General features: G+C 35.3%; 1 long non-coding RNA gene across 2 annotated transcripts; it reads right to left on the reverse strand.

Moving 5' to 3' along the window:
* Positions 1–4,290: 4,290 nt before the first annotated feature.
* LOC141377167 (uncharacterized) lies at positions 4,291–7,223 on the reverse strand. 2 transcript variants are annotated; one of them, XR_012389271.1, is made up of 3 exons: positions 6,987–7,223; positions 6,219–6,331; positions 4,291–5,484 (listed from the first exon to the last, which is right to left on the reverse strand). It is a non-coding gene; the product is annotated as an uncharacterized lncRNA (long non-coding RNA). The 2 variants fall into 2 exon arrangements; XR_012389272.1 differs by lacking the exon at positions 6,987–7,223 and adding an exon at positions 6,400–6,706.
* Between the last annotated feature and the right edge of the window lie 242 nt (positions 7,224–7,465).

Below are 7,465 nucleotides of genomic sequence, written 5' to 3' on the forward strand. Positions count from 1 at the left end.
TTTGAGCGGAAACATACGCAATGCCATTGTTTTGCTTTCATGTAATTAAAGTAAAACAGAATGAAGTGGTATATATGCGAGTAATTGACAGTAAGTTGCTGAAATTATGTTTTCACAAGCACAAAAATCTCGCGCTTGAAAGTCTCTTACAGATTAATTTACTGAGATATGGCATACGGTATAAGTATATGATGTATAAAATGAGTATAATGAATACACAAGTGTAAAACGGTTATGCATGTCATGCTTTTAGGGCATGAGAGTTTAACTTAAGGCAATCTGATCTGCAACATCTGAAACATTCATGCTAAAGTATTTTGTGCATTTATTGTAAAATAATCTTGATATGAGAACACCCACATACTGTGGTCTTAGATACTCAGACTAATCTTGTTCTCACTTTGGAACATATTAATTCTTTGACATGTCTAATGCAGGCAGAAAACAATAAGTCACTGTCAGTGTCAAAGATTCCTGATTTAAACGGGCAAACCAGTCTCAAATTAGTTTCTGGTTTGTTGCCTAAAGTATACATTGTTCAACAATTGCAACACCCAAACATGAGAAAAAAAAAAGTTCTTCAAGGGGAAAATGCTAATGGTCCATGTTTAGTAAATGGAATTTAGTTGGAAAGCAGAGCAGAGAGGAGAGTGGATCATAAAACTGAAAAGTTGGAGAACTTTATTCACATTTGTGTTTAAGAAGGCTATGTATGTTGTGAATATGCTTACATATCAGATCAATCATTAATATATCTAATAACTGGATGTGAAGATTTAAAAAAAATAATAAAACCACAGTTTCAACTTTTTGACCTAAACGTTTTAATAGCCTACAACAAGGGTGCGTTTACCAAAAGCATCTTTAACCAACTATGTTTGCACTAAGTTGTGTCATTAACGATGTATTCCAGACGTTTAGTAAAAAAAAAAATGTAAAGAACATTTGCAAAGAGTATAGCAAAAGTTTGTGGTTAGGGTCATAGTTTTGGTAAAACAAGCACCCTAAGATGTAAAGCAATCTATATTGTTATGTGCCAATTTTTATTTGATAATGCTTTATTTTTTGTTGTAATGAGAAAAAAAATGTTGGTCTATTTCAGCAGCCTAACATGACTGAGAATTAAATAAGGTGAAATTTTACTGATAATATATCAGCTTCAGTTCAGCACTACAGTAATTATAAAACTTGATTATACTATTATATGCTAATAATAAATAATATTGATGGTAACCACTGACTTCCATTAAGTGGGGATAACACATTGGAAACCAGTGGTTATAGTCAACTCCCTAGTTATGAACATTTTAAAATGTATATTTCCTTTGTGATGAAAAAGCAGCTCATAAATGATTGGAAAAAGTGGAGGTTGAGATAATGCTGAATTAAAAATTAATTTAAAACTACTATTAAGATATTGTACTTTTCTGTCTATGAATTATCCCTCAAATATATAAAAAAAATAACATTAATTCATAATTTGAATTAATTAATTTTCAATCTTATTATTATATAATAATATATAATTAAAATGAAATAAAAGTACAAAACGCTCCAAAAATGTAAAGCGCATCAAATCTTTTTATAGTCTTACAGTTTGTGTTTACTGGAGGTTTGCTTTTTAATCTAAGTGAGAGGAAAAGAGTAAAGCAGGCCACTTCACACGTAAAAGGTGGTGTGTACATGTGTGCGCGCCTGAGCAGCTCTTCCTTTCTCCTGCCCAGTCACTTGCTGTCCTTTTAGGGACTCCAGAGGCTAGTTAAAAGGTGTCTGATTCTCACCATGAATCTAATTAGATCCTTGACTGAGGTCTTAACATTTCCTCTGAGAGAGGAAAGAGTGAGAGAGAGAGAGAGAGAGAGAGAGAGAGAGAGAGAGAGAGAGAGAGAGACAGAAAAGAATTGTTCAAAAAGGGGAGAAAAGGTGCTAAAACAGCAACTCGTTTCTCCCTCCTACGAGTCGCCACCCCCATCCAACAGGCCCCCTCTGAAGAAAAACAAAGACCAGCAAGCTAATGAAGTTGGTAATTAAGAGGCTTCTGTCAGGCACAATGGGTAATTAGGAACTTGCTTCCCTTGGGTGTTAGTGGTCCAGTCTCATCAGTGCTAAGGCCTGCGGTCTGACCAGGAACACTGGGCTCTCAGACCCTTCAGAAAAATGGAGAGAAACGCTAATTTTCACCTCGGTATGACCTGAATCTGTTATATCTCCCCCGCCAGCTATTCAGCTGTTTTTCCCACATTTTGAATCTCAGTTTGCCAAGATGTAAACTTGTTAGTTGGCAAATGGAGAAAGCTACGTAAAAGAGCAGGTGCAGTTGAGTTGGACCTGTTTATAGTTCCTTTATTTACATATGAGGTGTATTTTGTCGGTGAAAGAGGATCATAATTCACAGCTATAAGTACAATTTGTAATTTGTTACCAATTACAAATTACATGACAAAAGTTCTTAGTAATATAGTAGACTACATAGTTTAGGTAATATAATCTGACTACTTTTGGATTACTTTTGAGCTAACCTGTTTATCACATTGATCTGATTTGGATTTTCTTGATCCATCGGCTTAGTTCCTTTATTCATCAGGAGTCACCACAGCATATGTTTTATGCAGCAGATACCCTTCCAGCTGCAACCTAGTTCTGGAAAACATACACACTCATACACTACGACCTATTTAGTTTATTCAATTCACCTATACTGCATGTTTTTGGACTGGGGACAACCTGAGCACCCAGTGGAAACCCAAGGCAACACAGGGAGAACATGCAAACTCAACACAGAAATGCCAACTGACCCAGCCAGGGTTCGAACCAGCGACCTTCTTGCTGTGAGGCAACAGTGCTCCCACTGAACCACTATGAAGCCCACTTTTCTTGTTCCATATAACATATATTTCATGATTTGGTATCAACAATCTGAAGTGGATTTGACATCACATTACACAGGTTTTCAAAAAGCTGAATACTTAATTAAATTATAGAAATGTAAAATAGTAATATATTTTAAAAGACTACAAAACACTTATTAAACATGTTGCACATTAACGTAAATAGCAATGCAAACTGGAAAAGGTAAGAATTAGAGAATATATATAATTCCTAATTATTTACTGTGTGTTATGTAATAATTGTACAGAAAGTTACAAACAATATAAAATATAACTGCTATTAAAACAACTTATTTTGGAATTTGATTATATAATGCCCATTGATATATAATACTACCCAGCACTGACCATTATCAAAAAGAGATCTGCATTAATGCTCAGTTTCCTGTTTGCATACTGTGTATGAAGAACTGTAATGTTCTCTGCATTAGTATTTGAACCTTCCTGTGTTAATAGATGAGCCATAGTGAAGCATCCTTCAAGCAGCCCGGCCCACTCACCATTCTGCGGGAACACAGCTTTGCTCTAATTAGCACATTTACTTTAGATTGCTTGACTGTGGTGCGGATAGAGAAAGTTCACTTGGCCTCAATTAAGCATATTTATCTCAGATTATCTGACGGGACGATTTCTGCCTGGGCAAAGAGATTATTTTAAAGAGGTGGCGATATGCGGGAGGGATGAAATATTCTGAAGACGTGATGTCTTTCAGAGCAGAAAAAGGAAATGAAAGATTTGGAAATTGAATCAGCTATAAAAAAAAAAAAAGTTTAAAATGAAGCTAATTTGTGGACACAGTTGATTTTCTTTTGTTGCCTTGCATTTTAATCCAGAGTCTAAATATTAGATGACACCAGGAATATATTGACAAGAATGATATATAATTAAAGCAAGATAAGATATTTTGTTGCTCAATGGTCCATTGAACATATTTGTATGTCTTTGTGTTATGTGGTGCCCACTTTTCAACAGCTAACTAAGCTCCACCTGCTCCACTGATGTGTTATTTGCCACTAAAGGGTGTGAGGCAGACATATTGCAGAGCTTTTACCACCTGAGGCACAAAATAATGGTGAAAAACACTCACTAGTTGTTGACATTGGTTGCAGCATAATACAAAACTTTCCTGATAATTCTAAGCTCTAAATAGCCAGAGACAACAAACAAAGTCACGTATGCAGTTTTAACTAATTAGCCACATCTTAGTTGTGTGCAGAAAAAATAACATAAACCACATGTTAATTTAAGCTTGGACAACAAATATAAAAAAATAATTAAATTAATTAATTATATTTAATTATTTATAATTAAATATAAAGGTTTGCAAAAAAAGGCTTTTTGTAACAATACCTCAGAAGAACCATTTTTGGTTTCCCAGAGAAAAATTCAATTAGCTGTTCTTAAAAGACCCATTTATTTCTCAGTGTAAAGAAAATCTTTTTTAATTGAATTTACTTATTTAAAAGGAACATGCACAAACTTACATTAAACTCAAAAAGGAAAGATGCATTGTGCCAGGTTTAGCAAGGTTAAAAACATTTTGTAGTTTGTGCATGTGATTAATTTAGTTGGAAAAGTATTCCATAGACTTGCGCTTTTTAGGAAAAAGAGGATTGGCCAAATGAGGTTTTACGTCTAGGGATAATACACTTCCCTCTTACCCTGAAGCATGTCGTTCAAGATATTTTTTCTGATGTAAGAGTTAAACAATTTCTTAAAGGAGTAGAAAGATTATAAATAATTTTAAAAACAAAAGAAATGTTGGAGTATTTAATCATATTATCAAAACTCAAAAGACTGTGTTTTTAGGATATTACAGAGATGGTATTGCCAAGGTATTTATCATGGATATTTTTAAGTGCTCTTTTGTATAATGATTCCAGAGGTGTTAGAGATGTTTTATATGCCTGTGACCAGCTCATTATACAATATATTTTTGATCTAACGATTTTAGATTTTATTAACCCTAAGAAATAGATATTTCCGCTGACTGAAAGGCTCTTTAGAAAATCAAAAATGTTTTTACTTTAAACAAAATTTTGTGGATTGGAACCACTGATAAGAACCTTCAATTTTAAGAGTAATGGTCAAAAAAGAAAGAAACGGTGTATTTCTTTTTTTCTTTGATGTTTAAGATAACCTCTTCCTGGCCAACAGTTATAGTGATGATATAATTTCCTGTTTTCATCCTAAACTTCAGCTCTTACAGTATGTTGACCTCATTACACTGAGACAAGCCAGCTAATAACACAGCTTACATCTTTGTCAGAGCTCAGCACTTAAACCAGCATGGCTTAACCAAAGACTCTCCAAAAGATACAGTGTAAACGGTATCCTGATTGGCTGGTTCCTTTGATCCAGTCGTGCACTTTCACATTCCTGAAAACCGTTTACACTGTTTAGACTGGAAGTGTCCTGCTGCAGGGCACAGCACCTGTGGTTTGAACCTGTGACCTTTCTAAGAGCAGCTGTTGAAGTTCCCTTTACCTCCTGGTCAGCGCAGGGATCAGCATGGACAGACAGCTGCATATCTCCTCATATCCGGTTAGACTCCTTGTCATCTTGGACGGTGTATCCAGCCCTGAAGACATGTCACCTGTGGTCAGGTAAAGGCAGTGAAGGAGTAGTATCAAAACAAAACATGAATGTACGTATAGACACATAAACACACGGGCGCAAAACATGCTTGTGTTATACAGTGGTGCATATTCCCTGCATGGCTATGTGCATTCGATTTGTGCACAATCACAATCTATTTGAGTTGGGACAACATGAAGGTATTAAAATGAACATTATTAATGAAACGTATTAGTTTTTACAGATTTAAGTGGATTAAACACTAAACAATTAAGTTTTAAAACCACATGAATTTGTCATGGTTTAGTGTACGTTTAAGAGTATGTTTTAGTGACTGATAAATATTGTACCCAGCTAGCATTTTTTGTTTTTAAAATATGTCTAACAGACATCTAAACATAGTCGTCTTGGCTAAAATAAGGCTAAATTTGGGCTGTCAGTGAAAATCGAATAGACGTCTAAGAATAGGCCAAAACTAGACTAGTCATCAAATAAACAGAAATAAATGACTACACTTATAAAATCTGTCTAATCTATCTATTTGACGACTAGTCCCAAGTTTAGCCTTGTTTTAGCCAAGCTGTCAATGTTTAGATGTCTGTTAAACACAAAAATGTTTGCTGGGTAGGTAAACAGTGATGAATCCTTTTCTGCTGATTCATAAGTGCACCTGTTTATGTAAAAAGGGTTTACTTATTACCCCACCCCATCACCCCTTCCCTAAAAACAAAGTAAAAATTATTATGTGACTACCTTGAAACCAGCAACAGCATGGTGAATCCTGATAACTGATGATGATAGCGCCCTGCCGCTCTCTCCCGCGTTTCTTCATTGGCGTGATACATCCGTGTAGTTCGCAGCGCCCTCTGTTGGTGAAATCATAGTCGTTAAACAGAGCAGCGTAACTAACATGGTAATTATGTGTTGTAATTACCGCGTGTTTGAACCGTAATATAAGTTTTTATTTTGTGTTTTTGCCGAACGTGCTGGAACATTTATAGGGACAGCTCCAACAGGACACCAAAACTTGGACTGTTCTTGGAACACTGGTATGTCTGGTCAACCTAACTTGAATTTCAAAGTTGAGGTATTTTTTTCCACTCTTTTCAGTAACGTTACTAGTAATTCACGTGTTTGGGAATTGTTTAGTGTTTAACTTAGGCGCAAATTCACACAACAGTCACACAGATTTCACTTTATGTTCAGGTTCATCCAGGGGTGTTTAAACTCAGTCCTGGAAGGCCGATGGTCTGCATTTTGCTCCAACTTTATTCAACAGTCCTCCTTGGAAGTTTCCAGTAACGTTATACCTAGAAAGAGCTTGATTAGCTGTGTTTAATTGGGGCTGGAACCAAAATATGCCGGACACCAGTGTGGTTTGGACATTCACCAGTGACAATAGAAAGCGGTTTAACGTTAGGTAATAGTTAACCTAAAATTCTTATTTGTAGCAGACACCCACCATAAGAAGAAGACGAAAAATAAGTAAAAAAACTTATTTGCCTTAACAAAAAGTCCAACCTGCTCATGTGAACCATTAGATTTTTGCCCTTGCCGCCACGCGATTAACGCACATTTTCTGGTAATGTTGCATCTGGGTATCCGTAGTAGCACTGTTTTACATTCCCGCAAAACATTTGAGTGCTAATTTAGTTTAACTTCAATGGAGTGATCGGGGTCAAGCGATGTGATATCGAAGCATAACAGAAAATCTGTCACACCAGTGAGGTTAGTGGCAGTTTGTTTTTGTCTGACAGCTGCACGTGACGTCATTCTAGATATTTTATTTGCAGAAACAACGTGCATTTCTTTTAGTCATTATATACAATTAATTTCATTATCTAAAAATAAGAAAGCAAACAGAACTATTTCATGTTGTAATGACTTTATGTACTTTTCTTGATTCTTAAATGTCTTATACCTCAAGTTTAAAAAACAAAAACAAAAAAACGTGCAGTTCTCAAAATGTTTTCACACATTTACATATTTTTCCCTTTATT

The sequence above is a fragment of the Danio rerio genome, chromosome 13 (assembly GCF_049306965.1).
Source record: "Danio rerio strain Tuebingen ecotype United States chromosome 13, GRCz12tu, whole genome shotgun sequence".
NCBI classification, from domain to species: domain Eukaryota; kingdom Metazoa; phylum Chordata; class Actinopteri; order Cypriniformes; family Danionidae; genus Danio; species Danio rerio.